Source organism: Trachypithecus francoisi, unplaced genomic scaffold (assembly GCF_009764315.1).
Source record: "Trachypithecus francoisi isolate TF-2019V2 unplaced genomic scaffold, Tfra_2.0 Lachesis_group12, whole genome shotgun sequence".
Lineage (NCBI taxonomy): Eukaryota > Metazoa > Chordata > Mammalia > Primates > Cercopithecidae > Trachypithecus > Trachypithecus francoisi.
In genome coordinates, this window is record NW_022681457.1 from 109586673 (window position 1) to 109614604 (window position 27932).

The 27932-nt window shown below is 47.7% G+C and overlaps 1 long non-coding RNA gene and 4 other non-coding genes across 5 annotated transcripts; all 5 read right to left on the reverse strand.

The window, feature by feature from the left end:
- On the reverse strand, window positions 1–27665 carry LOC117093278. Its single transcript, XR_004441082.1, has 4 exons — window positions 24512–27665; window positions 17457–18240; window positions 6237–7051; window positions 1–1219 (listed from the first exon to the last, which is right to left on the reverse strand). It is a non-coding gene; the product is annotated as an uncharacterized LOC117093278 (long non-coding RNA).
- On the reverse strand, window positions 217–380 carry LOC117094063. The gene has a single exon (XR_004441390.1). It is a non-coding gene; the product is annotated as a U1 spliceosomal RNA (small nuclear RNA).
- On the reverse strand, window positions 6018–6181 carry LOC117094016. Its single transcript, XR_004441351.1, has one exon. It is a non-coding gene; the product is annotated as a U1 spliceosomal RNA (small nuclear RNA).
- LOC117094028 lies at window positions 17238–17401 on the reverse strand. Its single transcript, XR_004441361.1, has one exon. It is a non-coding gene; the product is annotated as a U1 spliceosomal RNA (small nuclear RNA).
- Window positions 24293–24456, reverse strand: LOC117094041. Its single transcript, XR_004441371.1, has one exon. It is a non-coding gene; the product is annotated as a U1 spliceosomal RNA (small nuclear RNA).
- Window positions 27666–27932: the final 267 nt, after the last annotated feature.

Sequence of the window (27932 nt, forward strand, 5' to 3'; positions counted from 1 at the left end):
GAAAGAGCTGTGCGTCTCTCGCTCAAGTTAGCTTGTGTTACAAGCGCTGACACTTATTTCAAATCCACCTCTGGCAGATAGAAGAATCTACATGTTACTTTCTATTCCCATGTCGTCCATTGTGAAGATAACACCTGCAAAGCCACCCAAACTACAAACTGAAATAAGAAAGACATAACCCTTCCTATACAACCTTTTCTTTAAACTACAGAAAGACAGGGGAAAGCGCGAACGCAGTCCCCCACTACCACAAATTATGCAGTCGAGTTTCCCACATTTGAGGAAATCGCAGGAGTCAGCACATCCGGAGTGCAATGGATAAGCCTCGCCCTGGGAAAACCACCTTCGTGATCATGGTATCTCCCCTGCCAGGTAAGTATGAGTTGCTACACCTCCGCCTCGCCACAGCCTCATACGCGTCACTCTTTCACTCACGGTCACTTGCCACGCGCACTCCCGAGCCCTTCTAGCCCTGACACACAGCTGGGATTCTCAGGTCCGATCAGCGGTCCTGAACCCGCTCCACGGCATGGAAACTCCTTCGTGGCGAAGCAGCAGGTGGCCAAGCAGCAGTCCCTACGCTACCTCATCTACATAGAAGGTCGCCCTACCCATGATGTCACCGACAGTGCCTTTCCCAGTCCTCGTCTGCCTTTCTGTCACTCAGCCGACCAATCCGCTGCAGGAGCCGGCAAGGGGAAGTGACGTTTGCCTCTCCCTTTTTCCCTCCCGCCCGGGCATCTGTACTCTCTCAAAGAAGCACGTCCTTAGCCTGTGTTGCGGAGACTTCGCCGCCGCCACATGGATCCTGGGCACCCTTCTTCAAATAATGGCTTTTAATTCGCAAAAACTGCCGTGCGGAACGTTTAGGATTACAAAAGAAACCGGTTCTCTTCACATCCTTATCTTTGTGATGTAGCATTCCGCTTGAAATTGGAAGCCCTTTAATATCACAGAGAAACCATATTTATGAAAGTAAAGAGGCAGGTTGCATGACTGCAAACCAGCCTTCCTTACTGGTTTTATCACTGGTAATGTTATAAAGACAGTTGTCCAGTTTCATGAATCTTGCTGCTTGTTTTCCCAATTCAGTACTGTAGAAAAATACGCTGCCCCAGAAGAGATGATTGGACACTCTCAAGCGTGGTGTTGGACTTTGTCATCTCTTGCGCAGCCATCTCCAGACCTTCGTCCTTACCTTACGTTAGTTTTTTATATTCTGCAAAGACAAAACCAAAATCATCCAAATTTGACACAAATACCTGAGCTACATCTTATTTGAGATGTTTAGCAAATGTCTGGATCATCTTTTCTTATGTATTACGCGGGAAACACTGTGAAGTAAGCAAAGTTGGAATGCCTAAGTCAAGGACCATTTGAATATTTACAAGTAGATTTCAAACAGGAATAATACAGGGTGGTCACAGGATAACAAATTCTAGGCAGTAGATTTACATGACTTGAGGCTATGGGCTGATAAGAGGCTGGAAAACCAGGGTGTGGACCAAGCTGGTTGAGACTGACTGGACCCAATGTGGTGCTGGATTGGACAGAGGTTTTACCTAGACTGTCATTATATGCTCATTAACATACTAAATCACACACCCACCAGTGCCATGACAGTTCTGAGACCATTATTTGATGTAAAAATGGAAGGCGCCACAGTTCCAAGAAATCTCCACCTTTACCTGGGATTTTCATGAATATTCCACTCCTTGGTTGAAGAACCCATCAAGATGAAACCGCAGAACCCATTGTTCTGTCTTGGATATGCCCAACTCCCTTTCTTGAGTGTGTACTTTTTGCTTTGCGATAAATCTCTTCTTTCACTATTTGCTGACTCATCCTTGACTTCATTCTTGAGGGTGTCAAGAGCCTGGACACCACAGCTGGGGTCGAGATCCCACCAGTGTCCGGAAAACCTCTCCCAGCCCACCAGTACCAGATTCGATTCCATTGCTCAAATCACAAACATCGAGTGGAGAGTTCTCCTTGGAGATCATAAAGTAAAGATTCTGTGGCATGGGGCCAGTTAGGCCACTGGAAGGCATGGCAAAATATTGAAAATGAGGGATGAGGTGACAGTGTAGTATCTGCTGAATACTAAATACTTGATCCAGGCCCCATTTCCTGGAGATTGACAGGGAGACACATTGTCCAGGCAGTAGTGGAGAAATACTTTCTGGGTATCTGACCAGCCTTTGTGGAAAGAACTGGCACCATCCTGCAGATGTAACCGCCTGATGGTTCTTCCTGCCTTATGTACACACAAAATCAATTCATGGAGACCATGGCATTGCAGTAAAGAGTTTCATTGACACAGGCCAGCCACGACATGTGGGAGACAGAGTTGTTACTCAAATCAATCTCACTGAAGGCTTGGAGGTAATGGGTTTTTCAGACAGTTTGGTGGGGAGGGGGTAGGCCTTGGGCGGTGCTGATTGTTGGGGATGAAATCACAGGGGTGTGGAAAATGGCCCTCCTGCACTGAGTCAGCTTCTGGGTGGGGGCTAAGGGACTGGCTGATTTTCGGGCCAAATGCTGCCATCCAGTAGTCAGAAATGCTAAAGCCTGAAAAGACAACTCAAGAGGCCAATCTTAGGTTCTACAATAGTGATGTTCTTCACAGCAGTTATTGGGGAAGCTGCAAATCTTGCGACCTCTGGAATAATGACTGGTAATCATTTAACGAGGCATACATCTTAGTAGAATTGAAGCCTCTTTCATCCTTCTAACTTGGTGGCCTTTCATTAGTTTTACAGGGGTAATTTACTTTTGGGGAAGGTTATCATTGAAACCAATGTTTTTGACTGTCACCAACCTTTTTGGCACCAGGGACTGGTTTCACAGAAGACAATTGTTCCATGGAAGGGGGTGGTGGATGGTTTCCAGATGAAACCGTTCCACCTGAGGATATCAGGCATTAATTACAGTCTCATAAGCAGTGCACAATCTGGATCCCTCACATACACAGTTCCCAATAGGGTCCGAGCTCCGATGAGCATCTAATGCTGATGCAGATCTGACAAGAGCTCAGGTGGTAATGCTTGAAGGTCTGCAGCTCACCTCCTGCTGTTCGGCTGGGTTCCTAACAAACCATGGACCAGTAGCTGTCTTGTGGCCCTGGGGCATGAGGACCCCTGATTTAAACTATTAACTCCCAAAGACAGCTTGGGAGAAATTGCACAGGAAAGAGCAAAGACAGCTAGCCTGTGAGGCTAGAACCAAGATGGGGCCAGCCATGTCAGCTTTCTCTTATTGTCAGAATTTTTCAAAGGTAGTTTCTGAGGGACTGCGCTGGACACTTGTTAAAAACATGAGACAGATTTTATTGTATGTACTACAATAGGCAAGAGAGGCCAGCAGAGAACTGAGCTCAACCTCAAATACAGCAGGAGAAGTTGAAGATTATAGCCAATTGGCAAGATAAGAAAGTCAGTGGATGGAAAATTACTCAGAGGAACTTCCTTAGCTATCAAAAGTGGTTGGGAGGACTCTTACTAAACTAGACTCAACAGTATTCTTTCTAAAACCGGACTTGGCAGGCCAAGAACTAACAGAGAAAAGGGCTCAGAGGAAACTACCAAGGTGTGGTGAAAGATGGAGTCCTTGTCAACTCTACACTGAAGCTTCTGCAAATAAACAAGACCAACCAATGGAAAAAAGCAAAGGCTATTTATTCCGAGCTTGCTATAGCAGGGAGTCAGTCACTGTGACTTGTGTTTTGGCGCAGACTTGAAGGCAGTCAGAAGGGTGGAAAGCTTTTTAAAAAGAAAGGCTTCAGTATGCTTGGACTGGAGGCTGTCAGCGTGGTGAAGCTGTAGATAGATGAAGAAAATCAAAATATTTTACCCAGAAATGTATTTTTTGGCATATTTAAGATGGCTGTCAGAGAGCCAGCAAACAGAAGTAACTCTGCAAAACTGTCTTTTATAGGGGAAATTTACACCTGCGGAGAATCTTCATTAATCCGGCCTTACCTTGTCAGGATTGAGAAATAAAAATAAGGCCTAGGCCCTACAACCAACTGAACAGACTTTTTCTAGAGAAAGTTCTACTGCATGGGGAATATTTATGTATATGCAACAAAAGGTATTTGCCACCAGAGATACATCTCCCTGCTCAGCTAAACATATCATCTAAAGTCATGTGATTGTCTAGTACAACCTTAGCCAGTGAATAAATAGCTTTTTATTGAGCTGCAAAAGAGGCCACAGTTTCATCAGCAATGTATTTCTTTCTTTTTCTTTCAGAGACAGTGTCTGGCTCTGTGGCCCAGGCTGGAGAGCAGTGGCGCCATCATAGCTCACTGCAGCCTCGAACTCCTGGACTTAAGTGATCCTCTTGCCTCAGCCCCTGAGTCACTGGGATTACAGGCCAGAGCCACCATGCTTGGTTTTCATCAGCAATGTTTCCTGAGGTTACAGAAAGATTTGTAATCCTGGGAGGAAACACTGCCTTGAAGCAAAGGTGTTCACTCCCAAAAAATACAAGGAGCTATCTTCTTGATAGCCAGGCAGATAATTCTCAGGTTTTGCCCCACAGACTCTCTATCTAAAATAGCACAGTGGTCATGCCTAGTGAAAAGTTTGAGGGAAGTCGCCCAATGTTGGGTTTCTTCAGAGCTATATATATATATATATCCTAAAGGACACTGCCCTTCATCATCCTATGCTGTTAGACATTTATAGGGCTATGGATGGTGATTTCCTCCAGACAAAAATAAATGCTGTTGCAGAACACGTAAGTGTACTACAATTTGAGTACATCAGTTTTTGGGCATTTTAAACCATGGGTCAGACATGTTAGAGTAAGAGGGCAGGTTGATAGCAAGAGGGAGTGTTTTAGCAAGAGGGAGTGTTTTAGCAAGAGGGGGTGTTTTAATTTTCCAATAGCAAAGTGATGTTTGCCACTATCATTTCAGAGTGAGGGGAAAATTTGTTGTTGTTTGGTTTTGTGGATTTTTTCATTTGTTTGTTTTTGAGACAAGGTCTCACTGTCACCCAGGCTGGACTGCAGTGGCATGATCAGGGTTTACTTCTGCCTTGACCTCATGAATTCAAGCAAACCTCCTTACTAATCCTCCCGAGTAGCTGGGACGACAGGCACGTGACCTCACACCCTGGGGTGTGAACTGGGATTTGATGTTTTCAGTTGGTTCCCTAATGGAATAGGTTCCCTTACTATTCTAGAATACAGATTGGGCCGGGCGCGGTGGCTCAAGCCTGTAATCCCAGCACTTTGGGAGGCCGAGACGGGCGGATCACGAGGTCAGGAGATCAAGACCATCCTGGCTAACACGGTGAAATCCCGTCTCTACTAAAAAATACAAAAAACTAGCCGGGCGTGGTGGCGGGCACCTGTAGTCCCAGCTACTCAGGAGGCTGAGGCAGGAGAATGGCATGAACCCAGGAGGCGGAGCTTGCAGTGAGCTGAGATCCGGCCACTGCACTCCAGCCTGGACGACAGAGCAAGACTCCGTCTCAAAAAAATAAAAAAAAAAAAAAGACAAGATATGTAAACGGCAGGAGATGAAGTAGGAAACTGGACCCGGCTCCTCATAAAACTTCCCGCCTTATACTTCAGGGAGGATCGCAGCGCATTTCGGTCAAGACAGGGGATACTGAGGTTCTGACCTGCGGGCCTGGATGAATGTGCGCTAGGGCACAGAAATCCTATAAACCGGGGGCTGCAGTTAGAAGCAGAGGCTGTGTAAAAGGTGACTGGGGGTAAAAAAACACGAAGATTTTCACAGAGCATGGGAAGCAAAGAGACGGGAAACCTTGCACCAACTTCTACAGAAAGCGGCCAGTCTTAGAGCTGTGCAGCCCTCGCTCAAGATAGCTTGTGTTACAATCGCTGATACTTATTCCACCTCTGGTAGACAGGCGACATGCTACTTCCTATTCCCAAGCTGTCTACTGAAACTACACTTACAATGCCTTGAGACAAAACACACACACCCAAAACAGAAATAGCTTCTGGTATACAATCTATTCTTTAAAACAAAAAAAGACCAGGGGAAAGCGCGAACGCAGTCCCCCACTACCACAAATTATGCAGTCGAGTTTCCCACATTTGGGGAAATCGCAGGGGTCAGCACATCCGGAGTGCAATGGATAAGCCTCGCCCTGGGAAAACCACCTTCGTGATCATGGTATCTCCCCTGCCAGGTAAGTATGAGTTTCTATACTTCCGTCCCGCCACAGCCTCATACGCCTCACCCTTTCACTCACGGTCACTTGCCACGCGCACTCCCGAGCCCTTCTAGCCCTGACACACAGCTGGGATTCTCAGGTCCGACCAGCGGTCCTGAACCCGCTCCACGGCATGGAAACTCCTTCGTGGCGAAGCAGCAGGTGGCCAAGCAGCAGTCCCTGCGCTGCCTCATCTACATAGAAGTCGCCCTTCTCGTGATGTCACCGACAGTGCCTTTCCCAGTCCTCGTCTGCCTTTCTGTCACTCAGCCGACCAATCCGCTGCAGGAGCCGGAAAGGGGAAGTGACGTCTGCCTCTCCCTTTTCCCTCCCGCCCTGGCGTCTGTTCTCTCCCAAAGAAGCAGGTCCGTACCCTGTGTTGCCGAGACTTCTCCACCGCCACATGGATCCTGGGCACCCTTCTTAAAATAATGGCTTTTAATTCGCAAAAACTCCTGTGCGGAACGTTTAGGATTACAAAAGAAACCGGTTCTCTTCACATCCTTATCCTTGTGATGTAGCATTCCGCTTGAAATTGGAAGACGTTTAATATCAGAGAGAAACCGTATTTATGAAAGAGGCAGGTCGGATGACTGCAAACCAGCCTTCCTTACGGGTTTTGTCACTGGTAATGTTATAAAGACAGTTGTCCAATTTCATGAACCTTGTAGGGTTGTTTTGTTTTGTTTTTTGTTTTTTGATGTTGTTGTTGTTTTCCAAATTCAGTATTGTAGAAAAATATGCTGCCCCAGAAGAGATGACTGGACACTCTCAAGCGTGGTGTTGGACTTTGTCATCTCTTGCACAGGCATGTCCAGACCTTCGTCCTTAGCATACGTTAGTTTTTTTATATTCTGCAAAGACAAAACCAAAATCATCCAAATTTGACACAAATACCCGGGATACATCTTATTTGAGATGTTTAACAAATGTCTGGATCATCTTTTCTTATGTATTACGCGGGAAACACTGAAGTAAGCAAAGTTGGGCTGCTCAAGTCAAAGAGCACTGGAATATTTAGAAGTAGATTTGAGACAGGAATAATGTAGGGTGGTCACAAGATAACACATTTTAGGCAGTAGATTTACATGACTTGAGGCTATGGGCTGATAAGACCCTGAAAACCCAGGGTGTGGACCAAGCTGGTTAAGACTGGACCCAATGTGGTGCTGGATTAGATGTAGGTTTTACCTAGGCCCTCATTATATGCTCATTAACATACTAAATCACACACCCACCAGTGGCATGACGGTTGTGAGATCATTATTTGATGTAAAAATGGATGGCACCACAGTTCCGAGAAATCTCCACCTTTACCTGGGAATTTTCATGAGTATTCCACTCCTTGGTTAAAGAAACCCATCAAGATGAAACCCCAAATGCAGAAGAGACACCCTTTGTACTCTTCCCTCCCCACTACCACCCTCCAAACCTGCCTTTGCCAGGGTTAGTGGCAGGAACTAGCCAAAAAGCTCCTCAGAGATTACTCATTTCAAACATAGCAGCAGCTTTTATCCGATTACCCCTTCTTTACCCTCCTGTTGCTGACTGGAAATTATGACAAAAATATTGAACCAACCACGAGCCAGGCCCTGTGCCCAAAACGTTACATCTGTCCCTTACCTGCTTTAACATTCCTGGCACCACTCTACTCACTTTACAGATGACAGCATGAAGTCTCAGCGAAGTTAAATAATTGGCTCCAATGCACCCAGCCACAAAGAGCTCAAGTCACAGCTGCGACCTAGGTGTGCCTGATTCCAAAGGGTTTTTGGTTTTTTTGTTTGTTTGTTTTGTTTTGTTTTGTTTTGGAGATGTCACCCAGTCTAGAGTGCAGTGGCACGATCTCGGCTCACTGCAACCTCTGCCTCCTGGGTTCAAGCAATTCTCCTGCCTCAGCCTCCTGAGTAGCTGGGATTACAGGTATGCGCCACCACGCCTAGCTAATTTTTATATTTTTAGTAGAGACAGGGTTTCACCATGTTTGCCAGGCTGGTCTCAAACTCCTGACCTCAAGTGATCTGCCTGCCTCAGCCTCCCAAAGTGCTGGGATTATAGGCGTGAGCCACCACGCCCAGCCCAGAGTTTTAAATAATAACAGCAAGCTGGGTGATCCCAACATTTTGGGAGGCCGAGGTAGGAGGGCTGCTTGAGCCCAGGAGTTTGAGAACAGCCCTGGCAACATAGTGAGACTCCATCTCTACAAAAAAAAACACAAAAAAATTGGCCTGGCATGGTGGCATGCACCTCCTGTAGTTCCAGTTCCTTGAGAGGCTGAGGCAGGAGGATTGCTTGAGCCTGAAAGGTTGAGGCTGCAACGAGCTGCGGTTGTGTCACTGCACTCTAGCCTGGGTGAAAGAGCAAGACCCTGTCTCAGATAAACAAAAACAGTAACAGCAATGACTGCCATCCTGCAGCGCCTGCTGTGTGCCTGGCACCACCCCAGGACTCCGATGTGTATTACATAAGCCACTGCCTGGACTGTTCAGTGGCTCCCCAAGGGTCTCTCTGCTTCGCTGCTCATCCCCTCACCCCACTCAATTTCACACAGTACAGGTCATACCCCTCCCCTGCCCAAAGCCCTCTACTAGCTCTTACCGCACCTAAAATGAAGTTCAAAGTCCTTCCATGGCTCACAGGGCCCCCCAGATCTGGCCCCACCCCACTTCTCCCACCTCATCTCCTTCTCTCTCCCCCTGGCTCAGGGCCTTCTTTTGGCCTTCTTTTTTTTTTTTTTTTTTTTGGTGGGGGCAGAGTCTTGCTCTGTTACCCAGGCTGGAGTGCAGTGGTGTATGATCACGGCTCACTACAACCTCCACCTCTTGGGTTCAAGCGATTCTCCTACCTCAGTCTCCTGAGTAGCTGGGATTACAGGCAAGCACCACCACGCCCAGCTAATTTTTGTAACTTTCTTTTTTTTTTTTGAGACAAAGTCTGGCTTTGTCGCCCAGGCTGGAGTGCAGTGGCACGATCTCCGCTCACTGCAACCTCCGCCTCCCGGGTTCACACCATGCTCCTGCCTCAGCCTCCCAAGTAGCTGGGACTACAGGCGCCCGCCACCACGGCTGGCTAATTTTTTGTATTTTTAGTAGAAACGGGGTTTCACCGTGTTCTCCAGGATGGTCTCGATCTCCTGACCTTGTGATCCACCCACCTCGGCCTCCCAAAGTGCTGGGATTACAGGCGTGAGCCACCGCGCCCAGCTAATTTTTCTATTTTTAGTAGAGATGAGGTTTCACCATATTGGCCAGACTGGCCTTAAACTCCTGACCTCAAGTGACCCACCCACCTTGGCCTCCGAAAGTGCTGGGATTACAGGCGTGAGCCACCACACCCGGCTGCTCATGGCCTTCTTGATTCCTCAAACACCAGGCATGCTTCCACCTCTGGGCCTTTGCACTGCCATTTTCTCTCCCTGGTACACTCTTCCCCCTTCCTCTGCACAGCGGACTCCCAACCAGATTTTGGCTCAAAAATATCACCTTCTGAGGGAGCTACCCCTGACTCCCAGCTAAAGAGATCCCTCCAGTGGCTGTTCCGTTTTCTCCCCTGACTCCCAGCTAAAGAGATCCCTCCAGTGGCTGTTCCGTTTTCTCCAACATGTATGCTGTCTGTCTCCTTTTTTTTTTTTTCCTTTGAGACAGCGTCTTGCTCTGTCATCCAGGCTGGAGTGCAGTGGCAAAATTATGGCTCACTGCAGCCTCGACCTCCTGTGCTTAAGGGATCCTCCCACCTCAGCCTCCTGAGTAGCTGGGGCCACCATGCCTGGCTAAATTTTTACTTGTTGTAGAGATGAGATGTTGCCCAGGCTAGTCTCCAACTCTTTGGCTCAAGCGGTCCTCCCACCTCAGCCTCCCAATGTGCCAGTTTGGCTTAGTTCACTGCCATTTCCACAGTGCATGGGCTAAGGACAAAGCTCCACGAAGACCTGCTGAATGAATTAATGAATGCTAAGAGCCAAGTGATAATGTAGGATGTTAAATGGAAAAAGAAATGATTCCCCTTGGCTCTGGCTGGGGTCATGTTGGGCCACAGATGGTGTCAGCCACACACGGGGATCACAGAAGGACACCAGCCAACACATCCAGCATCTGCCGCATCCCAGAAGTTCAGGGTGAAAACCAGGCCGTGACCCCCACAGGGGCCACCTGGGTGGAAAGGGGGCCTCCCCTCCAAGGGCTGAGAGAAAGACTGGGGAGGGGAGGGTTAAGTCAGGGAAATGTGCGCCGGTGGGGAGCCTCTGAGATCCAGGGGTTGACTCCTGGAGTCTTGCCTGAATCCCGCTGGCCTCTGCTCCCGCCACAAGATCTGTTTACTAAGCACCTGCTGCGAGCCCAGCGGAAAAAAAAAACCAGAAATTTCTGTTTTCTGGCATACACAGACAGATGGCACAGCGAAGGCCCCTCCCCAGGGTCCCCATTCCCCAGTCAATCGTCTTCCCGAGGGAGTGGTGAGCTGGTCACCAGAGGGGCAGACATCCGCCCCAGCACGGTCTTCAGACTTAGGTTTGTGTGAAAACCAGGAGGGCGCTCATTCAAAATGCCCACTCGCTGCCGGGCCCAGGGGCCTGAGGCCGCATGGTGAGAGGCGCAAGCGGTGCAGGGCCCCATCCCCGCACAGCATCCGGCGGCCCTGCCTTCGTGGCCAGCCCAACTGCGCACTCTGGGCCTCGGTTTCCCCATCTGCACCATGGAGATGCTTCCTACTCGGCAGGGCTGCAATGAAAACGAAACCGCCTCCCACACGAGGAGGGCAGTGCAGGGCGGGGCCGCACGCAGGAGCTGCAGAGGGCATCTGCGGGGGACAGCGGCCGTCGCAAGGACCAATCACCGCACAGAAAGCCAGTCACCGAGATGATTCTTGCCAAGGAAGGCGCTTTAATAGGGTGCTGCAGTGGGGGAGATGAGAACTCAGTCTCAAATCCATCTCCCTGGCTGACCAGAGCCAGAGGTTTAGATGGCAGGGAAGAAATGTAACAATGTGTAAGAAAACAGGAACTAGGGAGGAGCAAGGAAGCAATCATGATGAAGGAGAGGTCCCAGCATCTCACTGTCGGCATGAATTTCAGTTCTTTGACAGCTTTCTTGAGAGGCTGTTTCCTGAGGAAGGAACTCAGATAAAACAAATATTAAGTTTCAAGCTTTAAGACCAGAAAGATCCATTTCTAGGTTTATCCAAAAAAGTGACATATGGGACTATTGGGTGGTTTTCAGACCAAGAAAGAAAAAGATTATGCAGACCAAAGTCTGACATTAACCAAAGAAAAAACATACTTTTCTGACCAATAGGATGTATGGGGCCAGAGAACGACCAGACTATAAAAGAGCTGTTTTTTGTCTTGAGCATAGGGGAAGGATGAAGTTGCACCAATTAAGATGGAATTAAGCTACAGATGGGGAAAAATCTGGATTTTGGTTCAGAGTCCTGAGGTCTTCCTCAAAAGTCTCTTTCCTTGAAAGAGGAACCCTGTCTTGGTTTCTGCATCTCTCTGAGTCCTTTCGGAGCTTGGGGATGCTGAAGTCTTGGTGCTTGGCCCCCTCTAACCCTGAGTACCCCCCACCCCCGGCAGGGCAACCTGGCCCAGTACCCAGGCCCCAGCTCCAGCGACCATTTCCCCCTACTTTGTTCCTAGCAAAGGCCATTTCTAGGTCAGTTGTGAGGTACAGACAGGACGAGGCAACTTGGTCTGAGATTTTTAGCCCTAGAAGGCTTGGGGCCCTGTGGTCCTGCAGAACCGCTGTCTCCCTCTTTTGGGGAAAGCAGGGAGGAAATGACCTGTGTGGAGGGAATGGAGGGCTGCACCTGCATGGAGGAGCTGAGGCAAGCAGGGCAGTTCCCGTCTGTCAATATAAAGGACATTTGTCATCCAGAGGTTAGGCCGTTATTAATTTGAACTTTGTCAAGAAACTGAAGGGAAGTTTGTCTTCTTGCTTGTAGGAACTCATAAGACCTCCCATCTTATATTCCAGGGAGAATTGCTGTGTATTACAGGAACATAGGTGAGACTGCTGTTCTGACCTGCAGGCCTCGATGCCCTGCACAGGGGCACCAGAGCACCGGCAAAGCCCTTCCCATACAAAGAGCAAGCGTGTTATGTCTACAACCCAAGGGCACCAGTTCCAAGTACAATTTCTACTTGGCTCTGTGAGCTGAGTACACGTTCACCCCAGCACAGAAATTCTACAAACTCCCACGGATGCTATACTGAAAAGCAGGGGCTGGCCAGGTGTGATGGATAACACCTGTAATCCCAGCACTTTAGAAGGCCGAGGCAGGGCAGATCATTCGAGTCCAGGAGTTGGAGACCAACCTGGGCAACATGGCGAAACTTCAACTCTTAAAAAAACAAAACCGGCCGGGCGCGGTAGCTCAAACCTGTAATCACAGCACTTTGGGAGGCTGAGACGGGCGGATCACGAGGTCAGGAGATCGAGACCATCCTGGCTAACACGGTGAAACCCCGTCTCTACTAAAAAATACAAAAAAACTAGCTGGGTGAGGTGGCGGGCGCCTGTAGTCCCAGCTACTCGGGAGGCTGAGGCAGGAGAATGGCGTAAACCCGGTAGGCAGAGCTTGCAGTGAGCTGAGATCCGGCCACTGCACTCCAGTCCAGGCGACAGAGCGAGACTCCGTCTCAAAAAAAAATAATAAAAGAAAATAAAAACCCACCACCACAACAACAGAAACAAGAACAGAAATGAGCTGGCTGTGGTGACTCGTGCCTCTGCTACTCCAGAGGCTGAGGTGGGAGGATCGCTTGAAGGAAGACGCCACCAGATACAGTGAGACTCTGTCTCAGGGAAAAAGACAAACAAACAAACAAACAAAAAGAGGGTGTGTACCAGGTGTCTCTGGGGACAGCGGAAAAACACTAAGGTTTTCAAGTGGTGTTAAAAGCCAATAGGCCTTGGGGATCACTGAGCAATCCACACAACAGGGAAGCCTCCATCCCTGAGCTCCTCCTGCCGACAGCGCTGCAGCTAACATGAGAGCGAAATGCATTTCAATTTACATCAGGGAATTCCTTTATAATATTCTTAATTCACGTTTCGGTGAAGCGGTATGCACAGTGGTAGGCTCCCCTCTTCCTGTGGGTTTGGGTTTTACCTTGAAATGGGCTGTCAGAACAGAAGTTTCAGGGAAGGGCCAGTGCCCTGGGGACTTTCCTCAGATGATGGTGATGGAAGAAGAGGCGCGGCAGGACAGGAAGGCTCAGGTAAGAAAGACTATGCAGGTGCAGGGGCAGGAGGAAAAGGAGCAATTGGAGGCGAAGGAGACAAAGCCTCCTCAGTATTTCTCAATTCAGAAAACATGTCAGTTTACATCCTTCAGCTTGCTTCCTCAATGGAGACAATTTTCTCAGTTCTTTTAGAAATTTTAGAAATTTAGAAATGTCTAGGTCTCATTGGAAGTAAGTCTCCCATTTAATTTGTCTGGTTCTAAAACCAAATTTATCTTTTTTTTTTTTTTTTTGAGACAGCGTCTCACTATGTCACCCAGACTGGAGTGCAGTGGTGTGATCTCGGCTCACTGCACTCACCGCTTGCTGCATGACAGCCAATAACTTGAGGGACGAGGTGTAGGGCCAGGGGAGGTGACTTTATTCCAGAGAGCCACCAAACTGAACAGATGGTGAACTAATATCCTAAAGAACCATCTTAAATTAATACGATTTTCAGGCTCCTTATACATTAGGGAAGGGAGGAAGAAGGAGGTGGTTGAGGTGAAGAGGTCTGACAGTGACAGACTTATGGGCTGCAGTGAGAGCCCAAGGGGATGGTGAAAATTCTTTGGCCTTTGTCAGGTCACACTGCTCTTAGAAATCTTCAACGTAACACTGTTACTTGTGTATACCACCTCTCTGCCTTCTCAGCAGTTAGTCTGGGGAAGGGATTATTATCATCTGTGCTTTAAAGTTAAACTGTAAGATAAACCCCTCCCATAGATAGCTTGGCCTGTGTGCAGAAATAAGAAAAAGCCGTTAGCCTGAAAGACATCACCACAGGGTAGGAAGGGTTAGGAGCAAAATGCAGTTAGTCATGCTAGGCCTCCTTTTCATTGCTATATATTTAATCTACTTGAACACATAATTTTGATATTTGTACTTTTTTTTGTTTTGTTTTGAGACAGAGTCTTACTCTGTCACCCCCCAGGCTAGAGTGCAGTGGCACCATATTCCTCACTGCAACCTCTGCCTCCCGGTTCAAGCGATTCTCCTGCTTCAGCCTTCTAAGTAGCTGGGATTACAGGAGCCCGCCACCATGCCCGGCTAATTTTTGTATTTTTAGTAGAGACAGGGTTTCACCATGTTGTCCAGGCTGGTCTCAAACTCCTGACCTCGAGCTCCCAAAGTGCTGAGATTACAGGCATGTGCCACCGCACCCAGCCTAACCAAGATTATTAAACCATTCTAATTTGTCAAAAGAGTCACACTGACTTTTTAAAAAATAACGTAATGGGCCAGGTGCGGTGGCTCACGCCTGTAGTCCCAGCACTTTGGGAAGCCGTAGCAGGACGATCACAAGGTCAGGAGTTCGAGACCAGCCTGACCAACATGGTGAAACCCCATGCCTACTAAAAATACAAAAATTAGCCAGGCGTGGTGGTGTGTGCCTATAACCCCAGCTACTCAGGAGGCTGAGGCAGGAGAATCGCTTTAACCCGGGAACCAGAGGTTGCAGTGAGGAATATGGTGAGCCGAGATTGCACCGCTGCACTCCAGCCTAGGCGACAGAGTAAGACTCCGTCTCAAAATAAATATAAATAAATAAATAAATAATAACGTAATGAACTTTTTCATATCTTTATATATTAAATATTTACATTATTTAAATTGTTCAAGAGAATCAAAGATTCCTCTTTGCTATCGACTTCATTTCATTCATTGTACCAAACTATCAAGACCATTAATTTAATCTCAGCTAAATCTATTATTTTTTCATGTTAGAAATTCAACAAGAAAATGTTTCCCTAATGAAACCTCACATTTCAAGCATAAGTAGGCTGGGCGAGGTGGCTCATACCTGTAATCTCAGCACTTTGGGAGGCCGAGACAGGCGCATCAGTTGAGGTTAGGAGTTTGAGACCAGCCTGGCTAACATGGTGAAACCCCGTCTCTACTAAAAACATAAAACTTAGCTGGGCGTGGTGGCGTGTGCCTGTAATCCCAGCTACTCTGGAGGCTGAGGCAGGCAAATAGCTTCAACCTGGGAGGCGGAGCTTGCAGTGAGCTCAGATCGCACCACTGCACTCTAGCCTGGGCTACAGAGCAAGACGCTGTCTCAAAATAAATAAATAAATAAATAAAAAGCGTAAGTAATAAAAAATATACATAAAATAAAAATTAAGGCACAGGGTCTTGCTCTGTTATCCAGGCTAGAGTGAAGCAGGGCAATCACAGCTGACCAAATTGGAACTTCTGGGCTCAGGCAATCCTCCTGGCTCAGCTTCCCTTGTATTTTTTAAGAAATGAGGTATTGCCCTGTTGCTGAGGCTGGTCTCCAACTGCTGGCCTAAAGCAATCCTTCCGCCTCAGCCTGTTGAGTTGCTGGGAGTACAGATGCAAGACATGCAACCTAGCATTGTACTAAAACAATTTTCAACAAATTCTTAATTGTCTTTCTTATTTATTTATTTTTTTTTTGAGACGGAGTCTCGCTCTGTCGCCCAGGCTGGAGTGCAGTGGCACGACTTGGCTCACTGCAACCTCCACCTCCCAGGTTCAAGTGATTCTCCTGCCTCAGCCTCCTGAGTAGTTGGGATTACAGACACACACCATCACGCCCGGCTATTCTTTTTTTTTCTTTTGTTTTTTTTTTAATGTATTTTTAGTAGAGACGGAGTTTCACCATGTTGGTCAGGTTGGTCTCAAACTCCTGACCTCAGCTGATCAGAAGTAGGTGAGGTCAGAAAACATACCCTGGGAGAGGCTGGCACAATGCTCAGAACGGCCATCTCTAGCCCGGGGTTTTTTCTGTAGTGGAATTCATGTAGGGCAGGGACAAAACCAATGAGATACTTCTGGGAGTTAAAAAGAGATGCATTTACAGTGCAATTTGAGAAGGGGTACTAAGGAATTTGCCAGGGTACTGACGCGTGTCAGGTGTAAACCGCAGGTTGAGAGAGGGCTAAGTATTTTCTGTCCATGAAGGTGATAAGCGAGGGCCTGAAGAAAGAAGGACAGGGCACGAGGTCAGGAGATCGAGACCAGCCTGACTAACACGGTGAAACCCCGTCTCTACTAAAAAATACAAAAAAACTAGCCGGGCGAGGTGGCGGACGCCTGTAGTCCCAGCTAGTCGGGAGGCTGAGGCAGGAGAATGGCGTGAACCCGGGAGGCGGAGCTTGCAGTGAGCTGAGATCCGGCCACTGCACTCCAGCCTGGGCGACAGAGCGAGACCCGTCTCAAAAAAAAAAAAAAAAAAAGAAAGAAGGACAGGGGAGGACACTGGCACCAAGAATAGGAAAGGGCTGCTTGGAGGTGGGAAGGATGGTCGGAGTGCTATCTAGAAAGTTGCCTGACAATGGATGTAGGACGTGTAAGCGAGACCTCAAACAAGAAGCTGTCGCTTAAACAAAGTCTGAAGAAAGACAAGATATGTAAACGGCAGGAGATGAAGTAGGAAACTGGACCCGGCTCCTCATAAAACTTCCCGCCTTATACTTCAGGGAGAATCGCAGCGCATTTCGGTCAAGACAGGGGATACTGAGTTCTGACCTGCGGGCCTGGATGAATGTGCGCTAGGGCACAGAAATCCTATAAACTGGGGTTGCAGTTAGAAGCAGAAGCTGTGTAAAAGGTGACTGGGGGTTAAAAAAAACAAGACAATTTTCACAGAGCATGGGAAGCCAAGAGACGGGAGATCTTGCACCAACTTCTACAAAAAGCGGCCAGTCTTAGAAAGAGCTGTGCAGCCCTCGCTCAAGATAGCTTGTGTCACAATCGCCGATACTTATTTCACCTCTGGTGGACAAACGACATGCTACTTCCGATTCCCAATAGCTTCTAGTATACAGCCTATTCTTTAAACCACAAAAAGCCAGGGGAAAGCGCGAACGCAGTCCCCCACTACCACAAATTATGCAGTCGAGTTTCCCACATTTGGGGAAATCGCAGGGGTCAGCACATCCGGAGTGCAATGGATAAGCCTCGCCCTGGGAAAACCACCTTCGTGATCATGGTATCTCCCCTGCCAGGTAAGTATGAGTTCCTGTACCTCCGCCCCGCCACAGCCTCACACGCCTCACCCTTTCACTCACGGTCACTTGCCACGCGCACTCCCGAGCCCTTCTAGCCCTGACACACAGCTGGGATTCTCAGGTCCGACCAGCGGTCCTGAGCCCGCTCCGCGCCATGGAAACTCCTTCGTGGCCGAAGCAGCAGGTGGCGAAGCAGCAGCCACTGCGCTGCCTCATCTACATAGAAGTCGCCCTTCTCGTGATGTCACCGACAGTGCCTTTCCCAGTCCTCGTCTGTTTTTCTGTCACTCAGCCGACCAATCCGCTGCAGCAGCCGGCAAGGGGAAGTGAGGTCTGCTTCTCCCTTTTTTCCTCCCGCCCGGGCATCTGTACTCTCTCAAAGAAGCACGTCCTTAGCCTGTGTTGCGGAGACTTCGCCGCCGCCACATGGATCCTGGGCACCCTTCTTCAAATAATGGCTTTTAATTCGCAAAAACTGCCGTGCGGAATGTTTAGGATTACAAAAGAAACCGGTTCTCTTCACATCCTTATCCTTGTGATGTAGCATTCCGCTTGAAATTGGAAGCCCTTTAATATCAGAGAGAAACCATATTTATGAAAGTAAAGAGGCAGGTTGGATGACTGCAAACCAGCCTTCCTTACTGGTTTTATCACTGGTAATGTTATAAAGACAGTTGTCCAGTTTCATGAATCTTGTTGCTTGTTTTCCCAATTCAGTACTGTAGAAAAATACGCTGCCCCAGAAGAGATGATTGGACACTCTCAAGCGTGGTGTTGGACTTTGTCATCTCTTGCGCAGCCATCTCCAGACCTTCGTCCTTACCTTACGTTAGTTTTTTATATTCTGCAAAGACAAAACCAAAATCATCCAAATTTGACACAAATACCTGGGCTACATCTCATTTGAGATGTTTAACAAATGTCTGGATCATCTTTTCTTGTGTATTACGCGGGAAACACTGTGAAGTAAGCAAAGTTGGAATGCCCAAGTCAAAGACCATTTGAATATTTACAAGTAGATTTCTTTTTTGTTTGTTTGTTTGTTTGTTTGCTCTGCCACCCAGGCTGCAGTGCAGTGGCCGGATCTCAGCTCACTGCAAGCTCCGCCTCCCGGGTTTACGCCATTCTCCTGCCTCAGCCTCCCGAGTAGCTGGGACTGCAGGCGCCCGCCTCGTCGCCCGGCTAGTTTTTTGTATATTTTTTTAGTAGAGACAGGGTTTCACCGTATTAGCCAGGATGGTCTCGATCTCCTGACCTCGTGATCCGCCCATCTCGGCCTCCCAAAGTGCTGGGATTACAGGCTTGAGTCACCGCGCCCGGCCTAATTTTTGTATTTTTAGTCAAGACAGGGTTTCACCATGTTGGCAGGCTGGTCTCGAACTCATGACCTCAAGTGTTCTACTCAACTCAGCCTCCCAAAGTGCTGGGATTACAGGCATGAGCTACCATGCCTGGCTCTCAAACCATTTTAAGTAAGCAAAGACAGGTTTGTCTGGCTTTTTAGTACATTGCTGAATTATCCTCCAATCTGTATTTTTAGGAAGGACCTGGGGAATGGCAACATGGAGATATTTGGCTAAAATGTGAACCTTTCATGTTCTGCTTCAGTCTCTGTTTTTTGTTTGTTTGTTTTGTTTTGTTTTTTTTGAGATGGAGTCTCGCTTGTCAACCAGGCTGGAGTGCAGTAGCGTGATCCCGGCTCACTGCAAGCTCTGCCTGCCAGGTTCACGCCATTCTCCTGCCTCAGCCTCCCCAGTATGGAACTACAGGTGCCCGTCACCATGCCCGGCTAATTTTTTGTATTTTTAGTAGAGACGGGTTTCACTGTGTTAGCCAGATGGTCGTCTTGATCTCCTGACCTCGTGATCCGCCCGCCTCAGCCTTCCTAAGTGCTGGGATTACAGGCGCGAGCCATCGCGCCCGGCCCTGCTTCAGTCTTTTTGAAAATCCTTCCAATTTGCCTTTTGCAACCAGTTAGTGGCCTTGCCTTCTTCACCAGCATGGGAATTAATTGATAAGGTCAGAATATTTGGGCTCAAAGGTTTCAACAGTTAAGTCAAATTTTCTGCCAAAGTCTATAGGATCCTGGAGCCTGCTTTAGAAACAGAAGAGTGAAATGTATTTAAATTTAGATCAGGGAAGTCCTTTGTAATATTCTTAATTCACGTTTCGGTGAAGCGGTATGCACAATGGAAGGCTCCCCTCTTCCTGTGGGTTTGGGTTTTACCTTGAAAGGGGCTGTCAGAACAGAAGTTTCAGACAAGGGGCCAGAGCCCTGGGGACTTTCCTCAAGTGATGGTGATGGAAGAAGAGGCGCGGCAGGACAGGAAGGCTCAGGTAAGAAAGACTATGCAGGTGCAGGGGCAGGAGGAAAAGGAGCGAAAGAGACAAAGCCTCCTCAGTATTTCTCAATTCAGAAAACATGTCAGTTTACATCCTTCAGCTTGCTTCCTCAATGGAGACAATTTTCTCAGTTCTTTTAGAAATTTTAAAATTTAGAAATTTCTAGGTCTCATTGGATGTAAGTCTCCCATTTAATTTGTCTGGTTCTAAAACCAAATTTATCTCTTTTTTTTTTTTGAGAGAGGGTCTCACTATGTCACCCAGACTGGAGTGCAGTGGTGTGATCTCGGCTCACTGCACTCACCGTTTGCTGCATGACAGCCAATAACTTGAGGGACGAGGTGTAGGGCCAGGGGAGGTGACTTTATTCCAGAGAGCCACCAAACTGAACAGATGGTGAATTAATATCCTAAAGAACCATCTTGGCCGGGCGCGGTGGCTCAAGCCTGTAATCCCAGCACTTTGGGAGGCCGAGACGGGCAGATCACGAGGTCAGGAGATCGAGACCATCCTGGCTAACACGGTGAAACCCCGTCTCTACTAGAAATACAAAAAACTAGCCGGGCGAGGTGGCGGCACCTGTAGTCCCAGCTACTCGGGAGGCTGAGGCAGGAGAATGGGGTGAACCCGGGAGGCGGAGCTTGCAGTGAGCTGAGATCCGGCCACTGCACTCCAGCCTGGGTGACAGAGCGAGACTCCGTCTCAAAAAAAAAAAACTATCTTAAATTAATACGATTTTCAGGCTCCTTATACGTTAGGGAAGGGAGGAAGAAGGAGGTGGTTGAGGTGAAGAGGTCTGACAGTAACAGACTTATGGGCTGCAGTGAGAGCCCAAGGGGATGGTGAAAATTCTTTGGCCTTTGTCAGGTCACACTGCTCTTAGAAATCTTCAACATAACACTGTTACTTGTGTATATCACCTCTCTGCCTTCTCAGCAGTTAGTCTGGGGAAGGGATTATTATCATCTGTGCTTTAAAGTTAAACAGTAAGATAAACCCCTCCCATAGATAGCTTGGCCTGTGTGCAGAAATAAGAAAAAGCCGTTAGCCTGAGAGACATCACCACAGGGTAGAAGGGTTAGGAGCAAAATGCAGTTAGTCATGCTAGGCCTCCTTTTCATTGCTATATATTTAATCTACTTGAACACATAATTTTAATTTTTTATGCTTTTTTTTTTTTGAGACAGAGTCTTACTCTGTCAACCCCCAGGCCGGAGAGCAGTGGCACGATCTTGGCTCACTGCAACTTCTGCCTCCCGGTTCAAGCGATTCTCCTGCCTCAGCCTTCTAAGTAGCTGGGATTACAGGAGTCTGCCAACACGCGTGGCTAATTTTTATATTTTTAGTAGAGACAGGGTTTCACCATTTTGACCAGGCTGGTCTCGAACTCCTGACCTTGGGCTCCCAAAGTGCTGGGATTACCACCGCACCCTGCCTAACCAAGTGTGCCACCGCACCCTGCCTAACCAAGATTGTTAAGCCATTTTAATTTGTGCAAAGAGTCACACTGACTTTTTACAAAATAATGTAATGGGCCAGGTGTGGTGGCTCAAGCCTGTAGTCCCAGCACTTTGGGAAGCCGTAGCAGGAGGATCACGAGGTCAGGAGTTCGAGACCAGCCTGACCAACATGGTGAAACCCCATGCCTACTAAAAATACAAAAGTTAGCCAGGCGTGGTGGTGTGTGCCTGTAATCCCAGCTACTCAGGAGGCTGAGGCAGGAGAATCGCTTGAACCCAGGAGCCAGAGGTTGCAGTGGGCCGAGATTGCACCACTGCACTCCAGCCTAGGCGACAGAGTAAGACTCCGTCTCAAAATAAATAAAAATAAATAGGCCGGGCGCGGTGGCTCAAGCCTGTAATCCCAGCACTTTGGGAGGCCGAGACGGGCGGATCACGAGGTCAGGAGATCGAGACCATCCTGGCTAACACAGTGAAACCCCGTCTCTACTAAAAATACAAAAACTAGCCGGGCGAGGTGGCGGGCGCCTGTAGTCCCAGCTACTCGGGAGGCTGAGGCAGGAGAATGGCGTAAACCCGGGAGGCGGAGCTTGCAGTGAGCTGAGATCCGGCCACTGCACTCCAGTCCGGGCGACAGAGCGAGACTCCGCCTCAAAAAAATAAATAAATAAATAAAAATAAAAATAAAAATAAATAAATAATTAATTACTAATGAACTTTTTCATATCTTTATATATTAAATATTTACATTATTTAAATTGTTCAAGAGAATCAAAGATTCCTCTTTGCTATCGACTTCATTTCATTCATTGTACCAAACTATCAAGACCATTAATTTAATCTACAGCTAAATCTATTATTTTTTCATGTTAGAAATTCAACAAGAAAATGTTTCCCTAATGAAACCTCCCATTTCAAGCATAAGTAGGCTGGGCGAGGTGGCTCACACCTGTAATCTCAGCACTTTGGGAGGCCGAGACAGGTGCATCAGTTGAGGTTAGGAGTTTGAGACCAGCCTGGCTAACATGGTGAAACCCCGTCTCTACTAAAAATATAAAACTTAGCTGGGCGTGGTGGCGTGTGCCTGTAATCCCAGCTACTCTGGAGGCTGAGGCAGGCAAATAGCTTCAACCTGGGAGGCGGAGCTTGCAGTGAGCTCAGATCGCACCACTGCACTCTAGCCTGGGCTACAGAGGAAGACACTGTCTCAAAAGTAAATAAATAAATAAAGCGTAAGTAATAAAAAATATACATAAAATAAAAATTAAGGCACAGGGTCTTGCTCTGTTATCCAGGCTAGAGTGAAGCAGGGCAATCACAGCTGACCAAATTGGAACTTCTGGGCTCAGGCAATCCTCCTGGCTCAGCTTCCCTTGTATTTTTTAAGAAATCAGGTGTTGCCCTGTTGCTGAGGCTGGTCTCCAACTGCTGGCCTAAAGCAATCCTTCCACCTCAGCCTGTTGAGTTGCTGGGAGTACAGATGCAAGACGTGCAGCCTAGCATTGTACTAAAACAATTTTCAACAAATTCTTAATTGTCTTTCTTTTTCTTTTCTTTTCTTTTTTTTTTTTTTAAGACGGAGTCTCGCTCTGTCGCCCAGGCTGGAGTGCAGTGGCACGACTTGGCTCACTGCAACCTCCACCTCCCAGGTTCAAGTGATTCTCCTGCCTCAGCCTCCTGAGTAGTTGGGATTACAGACACACACCATCACGCCCGGCTATTCTTTTTTTTTCTTTTTTTTTTTAATGTATTTTTAGTAGAGACGGAGTTTCACCATGTTGGTCAGGTTGGTCTCAAACTCCTGACCTCAGCTGATCAGAAGTAGGTGAGGTCAGAAAACATACCCCGGGAGAGGCTGGCACAATGCTCAGAACGGCCATCTCTAGCCCTGGGGTTTTCTTCTGTAGTGGAATTCATGTAGGGCAGGGACAAAACCAATGAGATACTTCTGGGAGTTAAAAAGAGATGCATTTACAGTGCAATTTGAGAAGGGGTACTAAGGAATTTGCCAGGGTACTGACGCGTGTCAGGTGTAAACCGCAGGTTGAGAGAGGGCTAAGTATTTTCTGTCCATGAAGGTGATAAGCGAGGGCCTGAAGAAAGAAGGACAGGGGAGGACACTGGCACCAAGAATAGGAAAGAGCTGCTTGGAGGTGGGAAGGATGGGTCGGAGTGCTATCTAGAAAGTTGCCTGACAATGGATGTAGGACGTGTAAGCGAGACCTCAAACAAGAAGCTGTCGCTTAAACAAAGTCTGAAGAAAGACAAGATATGTAAACGGCAGGAGATGAAGTAGGAAACTGGACCCGGCTCCTCATAAAACTTCCCGCCTTATACTTCAGGGAGAATCGCAGCGCCTTTCGGTCAAGACAGGGGATACTGAGGTTCTGACCTGCGGGCCTGGATGAATGTGCGCTAGGGCACAGAAATCCTATAAACCGGGGGTTGCAGTTAGAAGCAGAAGCTGTGTAAAAGGTGACTGGGGGTTAAAAAAAACAAGACAATTTTCACAGAGCATGGGAAGCCAAGAGACGGGAGACCTTGCACCAACTTCTACAAAAAGCGGCCAGTCTTAGAAAGAGCTGTGCAGGCCGAGCGCGGTGGCTCAAGCCTGTAATCCCAGCACTTTGGGAGGCCGAGACGGGCGGATCACGAGGTCAGGAGATCGAGACCATCCTGGCTAACATGGTGAAACCCCGTCTCTACTAAAAAATACAAAAAAAACTAGCCGGGCGACATGGCGGGCGCCTGTAGTCCCAGCTGCTTGGGAGGCTGAGGCAGGAGAATGGTGTAAACCCAGGAGGCGGAGCTTGCAGTGAGCTGAGACCCGGCCACTGCACTCCAGCCTGGGCGGCAGAGCGAGACTCCGTCTCAAAAAAAAAAAAAAAAAAAAAAAAAAAGAAAGAGCTGTGCAGCCCTCGCTCAAGATAGCTTGTGTCACAATCGCCGATACTTATTTCACCTCTGGTGACATGCTACTTCCGACTCCCAAGCTGTCTACTGAAACTACACTTTGAATGTCTCGAAGCAAAACACAGACCCAAAAAGCAAATAGCTTCTAGCATACAGCCTATTCTTTAAACCACAAAAAGCCAGGGGAAAGCGCGAACGCAGTCCCCCACTACCACAAATTATGCAGTCGAGTTTCCCACATTTGGGGAAATCGCAGGGGTCAGCACATCCGGAGTGCAATGGATAAGCCTCGCCCTGGGAAAACCACCTTCGTGATCATGGTATCTCCCCTGCCAGGTAAGTATGAGTTCCTGTACCTCCGCCCCGCTACAGCCTCATACGCCTCACCCTTTCACTCACGGTCACTTGCCACGCGCACTCCCGAGCCCTTCTAGCCCTGACACACAGCTGGGATTCTCAGGTCCGACCAGCGGTCCTGAGCCCGCTCCGCGCCATGGAAACTCCTTCGTGGCCGAAGCAGCAGGTGGCGAAGCAGCAGCCCCTGCGCTGCCTCATCTACATAGATGTCGCCGTTCCCGTGATGTCACCGACAGTGCCTTTCCCAGTCCTCGTCTGCCTTTCTGTCACTCAGCCGACCAATCCGCTGCAGGAGCCGGCAAGGGGAAGTGACGTCTGACTCTCCCTTTTCCCTCCCGCCCCGGCATCTGTACTCTCCCAAAGAAGCAGGTCCGTAGCCTGTGTTGCCGAGACTTCTCCGCGGACAGATGGATCCTGGTCACCCTTCTTCAAATAATGGCTTTTTTAATTTGCAAAAACTCCTGTGCGGAACGTTTAGGATTACAAAAGAAACCGATTCTCTTCACATCCTTATCCTTGTGATGTAGCATTCCGCTTGTAATTGGAAGACGTTTAATATCAGAGAGAAGCCGTATTTATGAAAGTAAAGAGGCAGGTCGGATGACTGCAAACCAGCCTTCCTTACGGGTTTTGTCACTGGTAATGTTATAAAGACAGTTGTCCAGTTTCATGAATCTTGTAGGGTTGTTTTGTTTTGTTTTTTGCTTTTTGATGTTGTTGTTGTTTTCCAAATTCAGTATTGTAGAAAAATATGCTGCCCCAGAAGAGATGACTGGACACTCTCAAGCGTGGTGTTGGACTTTGTCATCTCTTGCACAGGCATGTCCAGACCTTAGTCCTTACCTTATGTTAGTTTTTTATATTCTGCAAAGACAAAACCAAAATCATCCAAATTTGACACAAATACCCGGGATACATCTTATTTGAGATGTTTAACAAATGTCTGGATCATCTTTTCTTATGTATTACGCGGGAAACACTGTGCAGTAAGCAAAGTTGGGCTGCTCAAGTCAAAGACCATTGGAATATTTAGAAGTAGATTTGAGACAGGAATAATATAGGGTGGTCACAGGATAACACATTTTAGGCAGTAGGTTTACATGACTTGAGGCTATGGGCTGATAAGACGCTGAAAACCCAGGGTGTGGACCAAGCTGGCTAAGACTGGACCCAATGTGGTGCTGGATTAGATGTAGGTTTTACCTAGGCCCTCATTAGATGCTCATTAATATACTAAATCACACGCCCACCAGTGGCATGACGGTTCTGAGATCATTATTTGATGTAAAAATGGATGGCACCACAGTTCCGAGAAATCTCCACCTTTACCTGGGAATTTTCATGAATATTCCACTCCTTGGTTGAAGAAACCCATCAAGATGAAACCCCAGAACCCATTGTTCTGTCTTGGATATGCCCAAACTCCCTTTTCTTGAGTGTGTACTTTTTGCTTTGCAATAAATCTCTTCTTTCACTATTTGCTGACTCATCCTTGACTTCGTTCTTGAGGTGGTGTCAAGAGCCTGGACACCACAGCTGGGGTCGAGATCCCACCAGTGTCTGGGAACCTCTCCCAGCCCACCAGTATCAGATTCGATTCCATTGCTCAAATCACAAAACATCGAGTGGAGAGTTCTCCTTGGAGATCACAAAGTAAAGATTCTGTGGCATGGTGGCCAGTTAGGCCACTGGAAGGCATGGCAAAATATTGAAAATGAGGGATGAGGTGACAGTGTAGTATCTGCTGAATACTAAATACTTGATCCAGGCCCCATTTCCTGGAGATTGACAGGGAGACACATTGTCCAGGCAGTAGTGGAGAAATACTTTCTGGGTATCTGACCAGCCTTTGTGGAAAGAACTGGCACCATCCTGCAGATGTAACCGCCTGATGGTTCTTCCTGCCTAATGTACACACAAAATCAATTCATGGAGACCATGGCATTGCAGTAAAGAGTTTCATTGACACAGGCATGTGGGAGACAGAGTTGTTACCCAAATCAATCTCACAGAAGTCTTGGAGGTAATGGGTTTTTCAGACAGTTTGGTGGGGAGGGGGCTAGGGCTTGGGCGGTGCTGATTGTCAGGGATGAAATCACAGGGGTGTGGAAAAATGGACCCCTGCATTGAGTCAGCTTCTGGGTGGGGGCTAAGGGACTGGTTGATTTTCGGGCCAAATGCTGCCATCCAGTAGTCAGAAATGCAAAAGCCTGAAAAGACAACTCAAGAGGCCAATCTTAGGTTCTACAATAGTGATGTTCTTCACAGCAGTAATTGGGGAAGCTGCAAATATTGCGACCTCTGGAATAATGGCTGGTAATTATTTAACGAGGCATACATCTTAGTAGAATTCAGGCCTCTTTCATCCTTCTAACTTGGTGGCCTTTCATTAGTTTTACAGGGGTAATTTACTTTTGGGGAAGGTTATCATTGACACCAACGTTTTTGACTGTCACCAACCTTTTTGGCACCAGGGACTGGTTTCACAGAAGACAATTTTTCCATGGAAGGGGGTGATGGATGGTTTCCGGATGAAACTGTTCCACCTCAGGTCATCAAGCGTTAGTCACAGTTTCATAAGGAGTGCGCAATCTGGATCCCTCACATGCGCAGTTCCCAATAGGGTCTGAGCTCTGATGAGCATCTAATGCTGATCTTGATCCGACAAGAGGCTGAGCTCAGGTGGTAATGCTTGAAAGCCTGCAGCTCACCTCCTGCTGTTTGGCTGGGCTCCTAACAGGCCATGGACCAGTAGCTGTCTTGTGGCCCTGGGGCTTGGGGACCCCTGATTTAAACTATAAACTCAATTTTCCCGAAAGACAGCTTGGGAGAAATTGCACAGGAATGAGCAAAGACAGCTAGCCTGTGAGGCTAGAACCAAGATGGGGCCAGCCATGTCAGGTTTCTCTTATTGTCAGAATTTTTCAAAGGTAGTTTCTGAGGGACTGTACTGGACACTTGTTACAAACATGAGACAGATTTTATTGTATGTACTACAATAGGCAAGAGAGGCCAGCAGAGAACTGAGCTCAACCTCAAATACAGCAGGAGGAGTTGAAGATTATAGCCAATTGGCAAGATAAGAAAGTCAGTAGATGGAAAATTACTCAGAGGAACTTGAATAGCTATCAAAAGTGGTTGGGAGGACTCTTGCTAAACTAGACTCAACAGTATTCTTTTCTAAAACCGGACTTGGCAGGCCAAGAACTAACAGAGAAAAAGGCTCAGAGGAAACTACCAAGGTGTGGTGAAAGATGGAGTCCTTGTCAACTCTACACTGAAGCTTCTGCAAATAAACAAAGACCAACCAAATGGAAAAAAGCAAAGGCTATTTATTCCGAGCTTGCTATAGCAGGGAGTCAGTCACTGTGACTTGTGTTTTGGCGCAGACTTGAAGGCAGTCAGAAGGGTGGGAAAGCTTTTTAAAAAGAAAGGCTTCAGGTATGCTTGGACTGGAGGCTGT